We start from the raw sequence: 17,808 nt of genomic DNA on the forward strand, positions 1-17,808 counted from the left end.
GTTCCTAGTCCTGCTTATTCTGATCCTTCTAGCCACCTAATCCTCCCTCATCTGATCCCTGGTTTTAAAGGCCCTAGAACACCTACTCTGGACCTGAATTGTTCTCCAGGTCCCCCTCCAACATGTCATAATACTCTTGGTCCTGGTCCTCCTGCTCGTTGTCATCTTAGGCTAATTTGTCCACATTATCTTGATCCTCTTTGTTCAGGTCATCCTGTTCTTAGCCGCTTGTAGCCACCCACCTTGATCATCATGGCTCCTGTCATCCTGGTCGTTCTTGCCCTGGTGCTCCTTTTCTTCCTCACCCTGGTCCTGCTTCTCCTGGTATGCCAGGTCCTGATATTCTGGGTCTCTGTGGACTGAGCTTCCTTTTTCCCCTTGGTTGTGGTCACACTGACTCTCGTTCACCTGGTCCTCTTAGCTCTTGTCCTGTTGGTTCTTGTTGCCTGGCCATCTCCTCTTTATTCTTCTAGTCTATCTCTCCTAGTCTTACTCACTTTCACTGTCAGTCTGGTTTGGCTAGCAATGTTCTTCCTATTGCTTGTCCTCACAGTCTGACTGGTTTTGTGCCCACTAGACTTGATACTTTTCTTTCTGGTACTCCTTGTTTAGGTCTTTATATGCCTAATCCTCTTGGTTCTGGTCCTTTAGGCTATCCTGATCCTTTCAAGCCCCCTTCTTCTAGCTCTTTCTTTTCTTTCCTGATCCACTTGACCTTCGTCTACTTAACATGGTCCTTCTGAACCTTGCCACCCTGCTCCTCTGATTTCCAGTACATAAGTTCCTGGTCCTGTTATGCCCCTCGGTCAACCTGTCCTCCTGTGACCTGACCGTATTAGGCCTTGCGTTTTTACCACTTTTTCATCCTTGTCCTCCTGGCCTTGTGCCTTGTCCTCGTGGTCCTTCTGACACTGCACCCAATGGTCTGGGCCCTTTTGGTCCTGTTTCTCTATGTTTAGGTCCTTCTGAGCCTCATCAGGTTGGTCCTCATCCTCCTGGACATCTGGGTCCAGTTCCCTTAGTCTTTCTGGTTCTGGCTGTTGTGGTCCTCCTGATCTTCCTCACCCTGGTCCTGTTACACCCCCGCCATGTCCTGGTCTTCCTGCTTCACTTGGTACTCTGGGCCCCGGCCCTATGGTCATGGTGCCATGGCACTCCTAGGCCTGTTCCTGGTCCTATTAGTGTTGATCCTTCTAATCCTCTATGCTCTGTTCCTCCTGACTCTGTTCCTGGTATTCTTGGTATTGACTCCCTCACCTTCCTTTCTTATTCTGCTCCCCAGTCCTATCACCCTGGACCTTGTCTTCCTAGATCTGGTCCTGATCCCTTTGGCCCTGGTCTTCTTGCTACTTATTCTTGTGCTGCTACATAATCTCATCATGATCCTCCTTGGTCTGGCCATCCTGTTCCTCTTCTTCCTGCCCATCTTCTTAGCCCAGTGACCTGGACCTCCAGGCTGTAATGATCCTGGTCCTGATGACCCCTATCCTGATTCTCCTCACCACGGTCCTCCTGAACCTGGTACTCAAGGTTCTGATCCTCTTTGCCCTGATCTTCCTGGTCCTCTAAGTCATTTGTTTCCCGGTCCTCTGAGAACTTTTCCTTCTGACTCTGGCAGCCTGTGTACCTGGTCTCAGCTACCTGGCGCTCATGACCAAGGTCATGGTATTCTTGTTTTTCATAGTCCTTGCCCTTTTCTAGATTCTTTGCCTACTGCCCCTGTTCCTCTTTGTCCTGTGCCTTAGAGTTTTGGCTCTCCTAAACCTAGTTCTTCTGGACCTCACCCACCTCCTATCTTAGTCTTGGGGTGTCATTACAACCCTGGCGGTCAAAGACCGCCAGGGCTGTTCTGGAGGAAGCACCGCCAACAAGCTGGCGCTGTTTCACAGGGAATTACGACTGCGGCGGAAGCGCTGCAGTCACACCGCCGGTTTTAATCCGGCAGGGCAGTGCTGCTTGCAGCGCTGCCCAGGGGATTACAAGTCCCCCTACCGCCAGCCTTTTCATGGCGGTTTGAACAGCCATGAAATGGCTGGCGGCAAGGGGAGTCGCGGGCCCCCTGCCACGGCCCCGTGCAGCTTTTCACTGTCAGAACTGATAACTCTGGTCCTCATAGATTAGGGCTCCCAGGGCCTGGTTCCCATGGCCCTAGTCATGCTAACCTTCCTAGTGATTCACTTCTTTGCCCTTATTCTCCTACTTCTCATCCTCCTCCTCCGACTGCTTCCTTCCCCAGCAGCCCCCTTCCACAATGACTTTATTCAGTCAATGCCTCCAAACCTATCACACAGATATTGTTTTTTTGGCTTCCAGATTTTTTTTGTTGAGACAGCATTGTCATCTACAGAAATGAGGGCCCACCCCACTTAAAATACTGCTTAGCATGTAAAAATCAAAACTACCATTTCGAAAATTAATTGTGAAGGTGACATATATGTGAGTGTGGTTGAAGGGGCTTCTCATGACGTAGGGCCAATAAGCATCAATGCTCTAAACATACTCTGCTGGCGAATAGTATGAAAAAGTGTGTTTATTCACAGGCAGAAGAATTAATTCCTCCTGTGAATTACACAGATGAATTACTTACCTGCCTCCTGCTTTCACTGCCCCATTACGGTATTTCACTCATTTTACCTCCTGCACATGCCACAAAGCACTGTGCCTCCACTGTGTCTATTGCTTTTGTTCGTCCCTCTCAGGCTCAGATACCACCTATCTGTATGCATTCCCAGTTTGCTCTTGCTTTTTGACTGGTGTATTGTTACCATATTTGAAATACTAAGCAAGCAAAATCCGCCTAGAGCGGAAGCCTAAAGCTAGCCTAAGGCCTACTACAAAAAGCCCAGCCTTCAAATATCATCAAAAAGAGTATCATGAACACGAAACAATGTATTCTCATGAATGAATACAACATGTATGTAACATTCTTTAAAACCTCTGCTGGCAGCCATATATACCCTGGCTAAAGAGCAAAATATCTCTGTGCCATATTCTGAAGCTTCCAGTTGATTTCTACATGTCTCATTTTAATATTAAAATAACATAAATGTTTTTATTTAAAATCGATTTTGTGTTTTTTTTTATCTGTAAACAGATTAGCTTACTTGCAGCACTTACCTTTTTACAACCTATTGTTCATTTGTATATGCACTTAATTTCAAATGCTCACACATGTTGCTTCCCCATTAAAAGATGCTCATGCTCACCACACTACCGTTGCCAGCAGTATCTTTTTCCTTTACAACTAGATAAAGACCTTCTTCACACTATTTATCCTGCACTAGTCAAATTGTACATCATCTCTACTATTTAATCTTTTGTCAACTAAACACCAGAGATGATGTACAATTTTGCAGCCCGCTGGATAAATAGCAGAAATTGTGTACCATTTAGTCAGCGGTCAGGTAAATAGAGACTGCCCTAAATAAAAAAGCACTGCTTCGTTGCCACACTGTGGCTTGGCTGTCATCAGTGTGATATGTCCTGGGGTGCAACCTAGCTGTGCTATCTTTCTGCAAGTGTAAATACCTATGTATCATTGTCAAAGCAAACTCATTGGTGGGGGATGGCGTGCGTGACCGCAACACCGGAGAGGTTGGAGAGAATCCCTTAAGTAACAGAACTACACAGAGTGCAGGCGAGATGAGTACACATGGGAGTTGACCCAAAAAGATACACTCTCATGGAAAAAATAAAAAAGTAGTACTTTGAAAAGCCAGTAGTGGAAATAGAGATGCCAGTCAATCAAACCAATGGTAAAGAAGCAATGCTCTAAGGGAAAGCAACACTTTGTGTTCTGATAGATGTAGAGAGCCACCTGGACTCTCCTGTACTTTGTTGCCCTCTGAGGGCAAGAGTGCAGGTGCAAGCCCGAACTGTTAAATAAAGGAAGAGCTGCTGACCCTGGCAGTCCGGTGTACAACTGTTAATGAGTAAGGTGTACTTTGTCGAGGAGGAGGGTGAGGGCCCACACTACACTGGGGCCGCATGTGGGATCCGCGAAGCCACGGTAACAAGGACAAGAAAAATAAAAAGCAATGTAGTGGAACCACCCCTCCTTGCTACTCAGCGGCACGACAGAACACAAAGCTGAAAAAACAAAACAAAACGAGAACAGCGGAGCGACCGCAGGCACATCGCAAGCCCTCGTGCGACACCACCCGTCAGTAGTAGCAGCTTACCTGCCAATACGGCCAGGAGCCCTATGCTTCACACACTGAGGTAAGTGCGCTCACTGATCCAAGCGAGGCGTGGATGCGCTGTAGTGTGGGCACTGTGCTGGAGGTGGCAGGAGAGTGAGGCGCCTTGCGCAGCGTCTCTGCCCAACACAGGCCGGTTGCAAGGACTCTGGCAGGTGTCTGTGGCAGTGCCTGCCGGCACTGTGATCAGAAGTGAGGCAGGTTCGGCCTGCTCCCCAATGAACGCTTACTACGTTGTGTCAGCCACCAGAGCACTGCAGACGTTTTTTTTTTTTAAACAAATAAAAAAGGGAAACAGAGAAAAAATCAAAAACACACCAAAGTGGACAGTGCATATGAACAGAAGCAGACAGTGGAAACAAAAAATAAATCCTAAAGGAAACACATGCTGGAAGTGACACAGACACTTCCTTCACTGTCAGGGGGTGCCCAGCATTTAACGAAGGAACAAGTGCACATGGCCTACTGGTGACCCCAGGAGGTGCGTGCAGGGCCACGACCTTATAGTAGGCCTGTCAGCATATCACACTGGTTCACAGTGTGCCACTCTTGCTGCGGGGACAGTTGTGTGCACATCCTGCCGTGTTTGAGCCTCAGCAAGTACTCCAAAATTCTCTCGAAAGGACACTAAGAGTCCAGGGGTGAAGATGAGCACGCCACAGCAGAGCCATGAGCAACAACCTGTCCCTGCTCCCCCAAAATATTCACTCTTGGTGGCGGCACTGACCCCCTTCAGCCAACTTATTGACCCCACCACAGCTGCGCCACGCTGACGTCTCTGGCTCGGCCGTTTGGACAACTATTTCTGCTCCACAAGAGAAATGGATGGGGCGGTGCGAAGGTCGCTGATGCTACTCATGGGAGGCGATGAACTTCACAAATTGTTTGACACGCTCCTTAACACGGGGGATGCAGCTGACTATGACGCTGCTGTCACGGCGCTGAACCGACACTTTCACCCCCAACTCAACCCGGACTATGAATGTTTCAAATTGTGCCAGGCTCAACAGACAGACGTCGAGTCGGTAGACCTGTTCTACGCCAGACTTCGGAAACTCGCCAGCATGTGTGTAGGCCTGAACCAACATGAGGAGATTCGAGCACAGATTATCCAGGGGTGCCGGTCCAACATGCTGCGAAAATTAATCATGAGGCAACCAGGCAACTTCCTCGATGAGATCTTGATCTTGGCTCACTCCCACAAACTATCTGCTGTCCAAGCGGATACCATGGCCGCTGTGAGAGGTCAGTCCATGGCGGCTGCCGCCGCGCCACGCCCTTCGCCCATGAAGGAGGAGCAAGTTTACGCCATCCAGACCAGCCAACCTCCTGCACTTCGTCAAGGTAACCCAAGACAGGGAGAGGATACGTGTGGCAGCTGTGGCCTCGAGCATAAAGTGCAGGGAAGTTGCCCGGCGAGAGGAAAGTCGTGCAATAAATGTGGCAAGGGCAACCATTTTGCCAGGATGTGCCGGATGGGAAAAGAAAAATAGTGGGAGCCTAAAGTGAAAGCGGCCACGGTCAGAAACATAAGCTCGGGAGAGAGCACACCGCGTGGGCACATGGACACCAATGTACAGACATATGAGGAGGACGATGAAGAAGACATCTTCGTCATCTCATTCACAGGATGGAGGCAACACAAGAGACGACCGCCTCCCATGAGCACAGTGTCAATAAATAACACTCTGGCAACGGTGCTCATTGACACAGGGGCGTCGGTTAATGTCATGGACAATGCTATGTATCAACAATTCTCGCCCAAACCGAGCCTGATTCCCAGCAAAACAAAGATCTACACCTATGGAGGACGTGACCCGCTTCCCTTGCAAGGCACCATCGAGGTATCCATAGCAAATGGACAACGCACTACCAATGCAAAGTTTTATGTAGACAGAAGAGACGGAGGCACTCTGCTGGGGTGTCACACCGCTGAAGACCTAGAACTGGTATTCTTTGCGCGCCAGGTGTATGAATTGCACACTGAATCTCTCCACAGTGAACTCCTGCAGCTATTCTCAGGGCTAGGGAAGCTCAAAGGCAAGTGTGTTAAATTGCACGTCAACCCAGATGAGACACCAGTGGCACTGAGACACCGGAGGGTGCCCTTCCACCTCAGGCCTGCAGTAGAGAGAGAACTACAGCTGTTAGAAGACCAAGGGGTGATCAAAAAGTTGACAGGCCCAAACCCTGGGTTTCACCGTTGGTAATTGCTCCCAAACCCAAACAGCTGGGATCCATTTGCCTCTGTATAGACATGCGTCTACCTAATCATGCCATCAAGAGAGAACGTCACATAACACCCACAATGACATTATCGCAGACCTCAATGGAGCTCAGTGGTTCTCGCAGCTAGACCTGAACTCTGGATATCACCAGTTAGAACTAGACCCGGACAGTAGGAATATTACCACGTTCTCGACCCACGTGGGGTTGAGACGTTACAAGAGGTTGAGCTTCCGGTTGTCATCAGCCACGGAAGTGTTTCAGAACATCATCAGGGAGACACTTTCGGGGTTGGCAGGAGTAATCAACTTGAGCAATGACATCCAGATCTTCTCTGAAACACATGTGGAGCACCATCACTGCCTGAGAGCCACTCTGCAGAGGTTCGCTGACGCAGGTCTTACCCTTCAGAAGAGGAAATGTGCGTTCTACCAAACATCAGTTGACTTCTTTGGGTACATACTTTCCAGGGAAGGGCTCCAGGTAGATCCGCGGAAAGCTGATGCCGTTCGCCAGGCCCCCATCCCGTGAAATGCGACAGAGGTCAGGAGTTTCTTGGGAATGGTGATGTACTGTGGCTGGTTCATACCCCAGTTGGCCACAATGGTGGAACAATTGCGGCAGCTCACAAAAGCAAGTCACAAATGGGAATGGAGCCCTGACGCCGACAAAGCCTTCCACGATGTGAAGAAGGCTTTACTTAACAAAGTAACTATGGCCTACTTCCATCCAAAAAGAAAGACTGATGTAGTGGTGGATGCTAGCACCGTGGGCCTGGGGACCATCCTCCTGCAAGAACAACGTCACCAGGAGTGGGCCCCAGTGGCGTATGCCAGCAGGGCACTGTCTGCCGTAGAGACCCAGTATGTCCAGGTAGAGAGGGAGGCACTGGAGATACGGTGGGCGTGTAAGCACTTTCACTTGTACCTCATGGGCATAAGTTCCAAGTGGTGACGGACCATAAGCCTCTGGTCTCATTGTTTTCAGGGACCATGCGTCTGGCTCGTCCACGGAGTGAGCGGTGGGCTGTTCTACTCCAACCCTACCAGTTCACAGTCACCTACAGGCCGGGTTTGAACAACCTGGCATATTACCTGTCTAGGCATCCCTCATTGGACTAGCTGGACGCTTCTCTGGAGGGAGATAAAGATAGCACAGAGAATTTTGTGAGCATGATCATCCAGTCCACCTGCCCCGTACCCCTAACAGTTGGGCCCATTGCGGAGGCTGCGGAAGCCGACCCAATTCTCACCCTATTCCAAGAAGAGCTCAGCAGAAAGCGATGGAAACATTTCCTTGAAGGCGTGAGAACACATGACCACAAAGAAAGAGCCACCATGCAGGGGATGTGGAAGGTAAAAGATGAATTGTCGATGTGGGGTAATGGTCTCATCCTTCGGGGGCAGAGGATAGTCCTCCCCTGGTGCCTATGGAATCGAGTGGTAGAGCTCGCCCATCAGGCCCACCAAAGTGCTGCCAAGACAAAAACAAGGCTTAGAGCCAAGGTGTGGTTCCCGGGTATTGACATGAAGGCGGACACATTGATTGGCAGATGTCATTCCTGCATCATCAGCTCCATTGAACAACTGGTATGCCCAATAGTCACTGAACCTCCCAGTCAAAAGCCATGGTCCAAAGTAAGCATGGACTTCAGAAGTTTTCCCGACGGGTGGCTGACGGCAGTCATGATAGATTCGTACATGATGTTTCTAGTGGTGGAGGTGATAGCCTCCACCTCCTTTGAAAACGTGAGACCAGTGCTGGACAGAACTTTTGCAGTCTTCGGGCTCCCAGATGAAGTCTGAACGGACAATGGTCCACCCTTTCAGGGCCAAGACTTTAAAAACAATCTTGAAAGGTTTGCAATATGTCACCGCAAGATTACGCCCTACTGGCCGCAGGCTAATGGGGATGTGGAAAGATTTATGAGGACCCTGAACCGTGCCCTGTGGATCAGGGTAGAGCAGAGCGAAGATGCAGAACATTGTTTGCACCAATTCCTGAGAGCCTACAGACAGACGCTTCATAGTACCACTAGCTGTGCTCCGGCTGCTCTGATGTTAAAGGTGGCCCCGCAGGATTGCATACCAGCCGACTCTCAGTGGGAATATCCGGAGCTAAATGTGGAAGCCACCCAACAATGTATGGACCAATCAAAAGGCAAACGAGGGTCGAAAAACGCGTCCCTGCGACTTCCAGGTGGGTGACCGTGTGATTGTGAAAAATCAGCACCCTGGAGGGAAGTTTCAGACACAGTTGGAGACGGAACTGTGGGAGGTCGTAAAGGTCCATAGGTCCATGGTGACAGCCTGTCGAGGAGGTAGACAGGTTACCAGAAATGCTTCACACTACAAGTGTGCCGGTGAGTTGAGGATGGCTCAAGAGGAAGAAGAGGGTGGTGATGTTGGGGAAAGCAAATGTGGAGCATAAGGAAGGACGGACACTCGAGAGGCCTTACCGTCAGCAGGGATGGATCAATCTGGCGAAGCTGAAGAGGAAATACAGGACGGTCGGAGTGAGAGGTATCATCTTCGCCCCAATCCTGCACCCAGCCAGAGATTGAAAGACTTTGTTTGCTGAACACTCATGTAAATCCAGAGAACTCAGAAGCCCAAGAGTGGGTGGGACACCCTGACCTGGAGATCCTGTTGACAAAAATAAACTGTGTATGGAGCGGTCGCTCCAATGATATATATATATATATATATACTTTATGTTGTTTATTTTGTTTTCTTGTTTCGTTTATTTCTTGTTGTTCGTGATTAAACCCTTGGAGGGATGTAGAGAGCCACCCAGACTCTCCTACTCTTTGTTGTCCTCTGAGGGCAAGAGGGCGGGGGTCAAGCACGAGTTGTTAAATAGAGGACGGGCTGCTGACCCCGGCGGTCGGGTGTACAACTGTTAATGAGTAAGGTGTACTTTGGCGAGGAGGAGGGCGAGGGCCCACACTATAATAACCATAACAGAATTCATGTTAGGTAGGCATAAGTCTAAATAGCAACTAGAACTATTATGGGAATATTAACCAAACCAACTCACTCCACCAAAACCAGACTTTCTATGAAAAGCACCCCTAACAACTGCTGGTAGCACACAGGAATGGGAGTGAGTAACATCCAAATGCAAATAAGGCGAAAGGGATGACCCCAAATGAGGATACTCTTGAATAAACAGAAACATAGTATGTCTAACCCTGAGGAAACTGCATCTGCTTCCTGGGTATGACCTAAACAGGTGGAACTTTCCAGGAATGGTCACGGGTGTCTGTGTCTTCACCTGGGTGCTTACTCTACACATTGCTCTTATTTCTCATCAAAATTGTTTAATTTGCAGTGAGAAGAAATACCAATATTTAGCCACTAGATGGCGAAAAATATATACGCGTCAAGGGTTTAAGAACAAAACATAAAGAAGCCGTTCCTAAGGAAGACGATCTGTCAGGCAAAAGTGTACAACTACACGGACATAACTTGGAGATTTCGGAAAGAATTGTTCTGGCGTGTTAATGTGTGACGCAGATGCTAGTGCGAAATAGGTGGCGTCGCAACAGAGCAGCCGAGTCGCTTGAGTTTCGCAGACATCCGTGGAAAAAAACTGGCATATACAGGTAAACGTGAGTCTCGATCTTTTCTCCGCTGGTATATTTAATTGAAAAAATGGTAAGTGGGTGTAATTTAGAGGAGCCCTCGTTGTGGCCTTAAGAGAAGGCAGTGAAGGGTGGCGTGTTTCCCTAGAGGGAAATGAGATAGAGCGCACGTTGTTATGAAACCTACTCTCAGCCCTACCTAGGAACCGCCTGGGAGCCCTTTGAAACGTGCACTCTGGCGTCGTTTTAAATCTGAAAGCACTGTTAAAAAGTCGTTCATTTACTGTATTAGGTAAACATATTTCGGACCGAGTAGGTTCGCAAACCCGCTTCCCTTTATGCCATAACAATTCGAGAGATGCATGATGCATAGTTTTAAAGGTGAACAACCATTTGGCAGCACCAGCAAGCCAATCTGTAAATATGTTTATTGTTATTTATTCTTGAATCGAATTTTACGTTATGATTTGCATACCATTCTGGAATATGTTGTAATTGAAAATGTTCAGTAATATAACACTAACATTTGTCCTTTCGGCACGTATGCCTAATACTAGTAGCCAAATGGCGCCAGTGGGCTGGCCACTTTATCAGAAAAAAAGCATATTGGCCATATGCTCAGGTTTTAAGATTTTGTGGAAGACTGGGCTTGGTCTCGGTTTTTAAATAAGAAGTCTGTTTTTATTTACATTATCATTCAGGAATCATTTAGACTACTTTTGAACACTCTTAATAGAAATTAAAGTGATTTCTTCTTGTATTTGCTGTTTTAAGCACATATTGAAAACGAAAAAAAAACATCCCATCATTGACTGATTTTCCCTATTTTGCCGCCCCAGACCAATAAATACTGGCCATGCTGGTGAGATACCGGTCAGGTGGAAACCCTAGCAGTGCCTACCCCACTTTCTATAATGCTTTGTGGGGACACTGATGCATCAGTGACTCTTTAGGAAGAATAATTACATTTTGATGGGTATGTGGAACAATCATTCATGGACCTGCACACCCCTTCCTAATAGTGATTTGCAATCACTATTTTGCAAGTCGGTAACAGGTTACCGACTCCCGTTAAAAGAACTTCATACATCCGTCCATTGATATGCCATGGGAGTAATATATGTGTGCAGCACTGGAAGCTATGAACTTCTTGCGTGGATTTATGTACTATATATGGAATGAAAAACGAGGGTCTGTATGGGTTGTATTGTCTACACCCAGTGGTCAATGGAGAGGGCCACTCTCCAAGCTCCTGTGTGCTTTGGCAGTAAAATCACTGACCCTTTGACATGGGTTATCAACATTCAGGACATGATTCACAAAAAAGCTGAAATAATCATAACTATAAACAACTTTAGCTTCTGAACTGGATTAAGAGTAATCTGGCATAAGTAGTGCCTGTTTACCTTGAGACTCCAGATTGGCTATGATTTGTACATAATTCCATGTCCTCCATTGTAGTGGGCAGTTTCCACCTTTAAATATCTGAGAAACAGAATTTAATATGAAAGTGGGGACATAATAGAGGGGAACGTTCATAGAGCACTTACGCATTCAAATATTCATTGGCTTTTTGGCAGAAGCTCCCATGAAGAGACATAGAAAAAGCTGCATTATCTGAACAAGCCTTTGCAATGCAATAGGTCTCACATTTTCTTGATTTAAAGCTATTGGCATTGTCAATTCATAACTGGACTTTTCTTGCCACATGAATTGGTCAACCCTGCCACATACTTTCATCTTTTCCTTGCATATAATTCCAGTGGCCCAGCATTTATCTAAAGCACTTCCATTTACATTCTTCCTCTATCTTAAAACATATACAATTATCATATAAGCCTTTATCAGAAATAAACTTTTGGCATAAGGGTGTAATGTTCAAAACACCATAATAAAAATATAATTTGGAAGGCATTGGAGAGTGAAAGAAAGAGGGAGTCGGGAGTAAAGATGGCGACGACAAGTGGCGTAGTAACAGTGTCCTGGGCCCTGGAGTAGGAAAGGAAAATGGTTGACTGCAATTTTGGTAGGAAAGTACAACAGTAATTAGAGTTTAGTGATGTCCATAGGTCTCTGGGCCCCAGTGCCACTGCACCTATTGCTCCATTGATATCTAGGCCTCAGGAGAGAAAGCGGATGGGGCTGAAAAAGAGAAGCAAAAGGAATACAAAAGACCAAAGGATGAAAGAGAAGGAGTTGCTAAGAAATAAAAGAAAGATGGGAAAGAAAGAAAAAGAAAATGAAAACACAACTAAGAGAAGAAATGGAGCAAACGTGTGAGACAAAAGAAAAAAGGAAAGGTAGTGAATGAAAGATAAAGAAGAAAAAATAATGAAAGAATTGTGAAAAGTAAGAGAAAAAAACATTAGAGAAAAAAGAAAGATGGTGAGAGAAACAAGCAGCGAAAGAACCAGTGCATGTGTGTGCTGACACATTTCCCACAGACACAGAATGGGAAAACCACTTTGACACTTCAGGTCCTGACAAGTAACTTGTGGCTTCCACATCCAGAAAGGAAAAAGAAGGATTTATAGTCAAACGTGAATTGACAGACAAAGATAAGTAAAACACCAGAGAAAGGAAGGAAAAAAGATCTAAAAAAAAAAGTGAAAGGGCTCATCCCAACTCAAAGGAAAAAGCAAATAAAAAAGACAAAGAAAGAATGAAGGTAAGAGAAAAAATCAGTGAAAGAATAAACGCCTGATGAAGGAAAAAGAGGAACAAAACAAGGAAAGAAATAACCAAGTTTGTGCAAGTTTGAAAGAGGAGGTAGCAAGAGGAAGAGGGAAATAAAAAAAGTAGAGGAGTAGAAATAAACAGTTCAAAGAAAGAGCGAAACTGTTAACATGTGGATTTTAAGAGCTGGAAAGAGAAAAGTGGGGAAGAAAGAAAACATTGAGAGTAAACAGAGTAAAGGAAAAGGACGGATAGGTGAAACAGATCATCTCAAATAAAAATGGCAGCTAAAAATAGATTTCATTGGCTCAACCATGTCCTCAAACAGAAGTCAAAGTGTGGAACATCAGGGGGCATTGCAGAACAGCAGGAGGTGCATTAGCAGAGTTGTATGTGAACTCCAATACAGCAATATTGGGACACTTCAGATCAGGATGGGGGTATAGAGAGAGCTGTGTCCCGGCCCAGTGCTGGAAGAACAGAAAGGCAGTGGGTGAGGAAAGAGAAATGGAGCGCAGTGCAATTCCTGGTATTGGAATAGTGGGACGCTTCAGGCTAGGGTTGAGGTTCACTGACAGAGTTGTATCTGGGCTGTAGTACTGGAACAGTAACGAGCACACAAGGTCAGAAGTGAGGTATGTTAATGGAGCTATGTGTGGAACCTAGAATTGGCGTGCCAGCATTGCCGATTGTTAGCCTGGAGGTGCACTGGTGAAGCTGCGAGTAGGGACCAGTATGGGAGTGGCATTGCCTCTGAACCACAGAAGCGAGGAGTCCTGAAGGGCATGTGTGTGAGCCTTAGTACTGAAAAGAAATGTCCATTGAATGTTAGAATTGATGCATTCTGGCTGAGCTGTGTTGGTTCCCATCAACAGTGGCTTTGCATTTTAGACTTGAGTTGCACTGTCTAAGCTGTGTTTTGCCCTTTTCGGTCCAGTATTGGCTTAGCAGTGGGACTGAATATTAGAATTGAGCTGCTGTAATGGAACTGTATGAGTGGGGTCCTAGTATAGGAAAGGAAGTGACACCGGCGGGGTAGAACTGAGGTGTACTAATGGAGTTGCACCCGAGGTCCTAGTACTGGAACAGCAATGTGTACTGACTGTAAGAACTGAGGTGCTCTAGCAAACGTTGTGTGTGCGGTTCTGTCATGGGCATGGCTGAGGGCTTGCCGTATGTGAACTGAGGCGCACTAATGGAGCTGCGCCTGAGGTCCCACTACTAGAACAGCAGTGTGTACTGACTGTAAGAACTGATGTGCTCTGGCAGACAGTGTGTGTGGGGTTCTGGCATGGCAGAGGGTCTTGGAGTGTGTGAACTGAGGTGCGCTGATGGAGCTGCATCCAAGGTCCCAGTACTGGAACAGCAGTGTGTACTGACTGTAAGAATTGAAGTGTGTTGGCAGACAGTGTGTGTTGGATTCTGGCACAGGCATGGCTGAGGGCTTGGAGTGTGTGAACTGAGGTGCACTGATGGCACTGTGAGTGGGATTCCAGTCTGGAGCAGAAGTGGTCACTATCTCTAAGGATTGCGGAGCCCTGGTAGAGCTGGTTGACGGCCCCAGCACTGGAACAACAGTGGGCACTGAGTGCTTGGAAGGAGGTGCTTTGGCTGAGCTGCATGCGGGTAGCAGAGCTGAAAGAGCAGGGTCACCATACAGAGGTTTCCTAGGTGACATCAGGTAACATCTGGGGTGGGGCCTCTGGATGGGGGAAGATTCCTGTATGCTTGTTGGGACAAAAGTGGAGGTAGCAGGTTAATTTACAATGCTACTGAATTACTTAATTAGAAAAGGTCAGGCACATCTGATTAAGAAAGTAGGAAACATCAAGCAGTCACAGTTTATTCCAAAGTTCATGAAAACAATTTTGTGGTGTGCAGATAACACTGGTAATTTTGTTTTAGACCCTGATGTAAGAAGCCCTGGGTGGCTAGGCTAAAAGCAATTACAAGCTGTCTTCCCTTGCTCTCAGCATCAGGGACCACAGGCAGACAGACCAAATGTGACCAAGATAACAGCCCAGTTTATAGCCTTGTTTACAGCTTAGCTCAGAAACTGAGGTGCTCTGGCAGACGGCGTGTGTGGGTTTCTGGCACTGGTACAGCTAAGGGCGTGGAGAGTGTGAACTGCGGTGCAATGATGGAGCTGCGCCCGAGTTCCTAGTACTGGAGCAGCAGAATGTACGTACTGGAAGAACTGAGGTGCTCTGGCAGACACCGTGTGTGGGGTTACTGGCCCGGCTGAGGGCTTGGAGTATGTGAACTGCGGTGCACTGATGGAACTGTGCCCCAAGTCCCAGGAGTGAAGCAGCAGAGAGTACTGACTGCGAGAACTGAGGTGCTCTGGCAGGCAGCTTGTGTTAGGGTTCCTGCACTGGCATGGCTGAGGGCCTGGTGTGTGTGAACTGAGGTGTACTGATGGAGCTGCACCAGAGGTCCCTGTACTGGAGCAGCAGAGGGTACTGACTGCGAGAACTGGGGTGCTCTGGAAGACAGCGTGTGGAGTTCCTGGCACTGGCACGGGTGAGGGCTTGGAGTGTGTGAACTGCAGTGCACTGATGGAGCTACGCCTGAGGTCCCAGTACTGGAGCAGCAGGGTGTACTGACTGTAAGAACTGAGGTGCTCTGGCGGACAGCATATGTGGGGTTCCTGGCTGTGGTACGGCTGAGGACTTGGAGTGTGTGAACTGCAGTGCAGTGATGGAGCTGCGTCAGGTGTCCCAGTACTGGAGCAGCAGAGTGTACTGACTGTGAGAAATGAGGTGCTCTGGCAGACAGTGTGTGTAGAGTTCCTGGTACCGACATGGCTGAGGGCTTGGAGTGTGCGAACTGAGGTGCAGTGATGGAGCTGTGCCCGAGGTCCCAGTACTGGAGCAGCAGAGTGTACTGACTGTAAGAACTGAGGTGGTCTAGCAGACAAAGTGTGTGTGGTTCCTGGCACCGGCACAGCTGAGGACCAGTAGTGTGTGAATTGCAGTGCACTGGTGGAGCTGCGAGTGGGATCCCAGTACGGAGCAGAAGTGGGCACTGTCTCTAAGAATTGGGGAGCCATGGTACAGCTGGGTGCCTAGGCTATAAGCAATTACAAGCGATCCTCCACCCTTCCTCTCAGCACACAGTGAGGCACACTTGGTAAAGAAAATCCAAGCCAAGGAAGGGGATAGCCCGACAGCTGAGAGAGGGTGCAGAAAGCCCTCAAAGCCCAAATGTGACCAAGATAACAGCCTAATTTATAGCCTTGTTTACATCTAAACTCAGAGTAAGAATGCTCTGCAAATGAAAAGGGAAGCTTCCCTGGACAGGAGCAGGAAACAAAGTAAACAAAGTCCCCTGCAGACCAGATAAACAAGACAAAACGTAGTTATACAGTAGTTGGTCCCTGCTCCCACACAGAAGAAGGAGGGACAAAGAGGTATTACTGACCACTAGCATGCAAGGATTTTTAAATTACACTGAAACTAACAAATGAAATAGCTGGAAGCCCACAGAAGTATACTTAAAAGTATACAAGAGGTCGTACTCTTATGCTCGACTTAACAAATGATCATGCTACCGTGCTTCTTACTACTTTCTCAACATACCACTTGGAGTGCCGCCAAGATTTTTATAGGAACCTCAATCATTGATAACAAAATACAGGGCAGGAAATGTGTGGTAATGGACCAGCTTCATTTCCGTTAATGGAAGAAGACTTGGCTACCCGATTTTGAGCTATGCTATATTGCAACACAACTACAGTGGGCTTCTAGATGGCTAGATGAAAAAGTGAAATATGGCCATTGTCAATAGCATAGGTGATGTGAGATATATGCTGCCATAACTTCCATCTTCCTAATTTAACACTGACAATACACACATCTGGCAGCGTTGCATGAAATGTACAAAATAAAGGTAATCTATGTTCCTAAGATATTCCTGAGGTGCCGTCCTGGGTCCTAGACAGCTGCCAAACTTACTAAGATCTTTTATGAAGGTTGTGAGGTTGTTTTCTCCTCCGGGTCAGGATTTGAAAACACTTGCACAGATGTGATGGGATCTTTGGACCCAGGGAAGAGTGTGGTAAAACCAAACACATTCAATCAAATCTCAATCAATGCAACATCAAATTCAAACACTATATCAATGAACAGTTTCTAAGCTTTAGTACAACCACAAAGCCAAAATCATGGAAATGATGCGTAAAACCAAGTTATAAAAATAAATGAAAATCATAGCCTGACAAAATCTGCGAAACAAATGTAATCTACTTAACATGAATACCATTAGCCATTCCAAACGAATTATGCAAACAAGCAATGATATAATTTGCAGAACAGAAACACATTTCAAACCGTTAGGTGGTGACATTGGTCAACGCTCAAACTCAACATATCAATTCTTATGAGGATGGTTATCAAAACGTAACATATTCATTTTCATGAGGATGGTTCTTAAAAATCAACATAACAATTTTTAGGACGAGGGTTTTCCCTACTGCTATCAAAAATTAGGACAAGCATGTGTGGGAACTGACTAACACATGCGGGCAAAAGAAGAAAGAAAAAGAAGACAACAATAATTTGGAAACATCATCTATCTTAGGTCAAGTTAGACTAGCTAATAAAAATCAAAAGAAAACAGGTGTCAGCATGCTAAACTAATTAAAATAAGGCAAGGGGAAAATAACATTGCAATTTTATACCTCTCCCGAAAACAGCTTTCAAGTTAGATTCGGCAACAGAACATGTCAGATCCAGCAGACTGTACCAAGAACACCTTCAGGAAAATGCAGAACACAAGCTGCATATCAGCAACATGCATGGGACAAATTAACAATTAAATTCAAGGGGCATTAATAATACAAAAGTATGGAGGTATTCAGTAAAAGGACTTAGGGGGTGATTCTAACTTTGGCGGGCGGCGGAGGCCGCCCGCCAAAGTTCCCCCAACAGAATACCGCTACGCGGTCAGAAGACCGCCGCGGTTATTCTGTGTTTCCCGCTGGGCTGGCGGGTGACCGCCAGCAGGCCGCCCGCCAGCCCAGCGGGAAACTCCTTCCCACGAGGAAGCCGGCTCCGAATGGAGCCGGCGGAGTGGGAAGGGTGCGACGGGTGCAGTAGCACCCGTCGCGATTTTCAGTGT

This window comes from Pleurodeles waltl, chromosome 1_2, assembly GCF_031143425.1.
Source record: "Pleurodeles waltl isolate 20211129_DDA chromosome 1_2, aPleWal1.hap1.20221129, whole genome shotgun sequence".
In the NCBI taxonomy this organism is placed as follows: Eukaryota; Metazoa; Chordata; class Amphibia; order Caudata; family Salamandridae; genus Pleurodeles; species Pleurodeles waltl.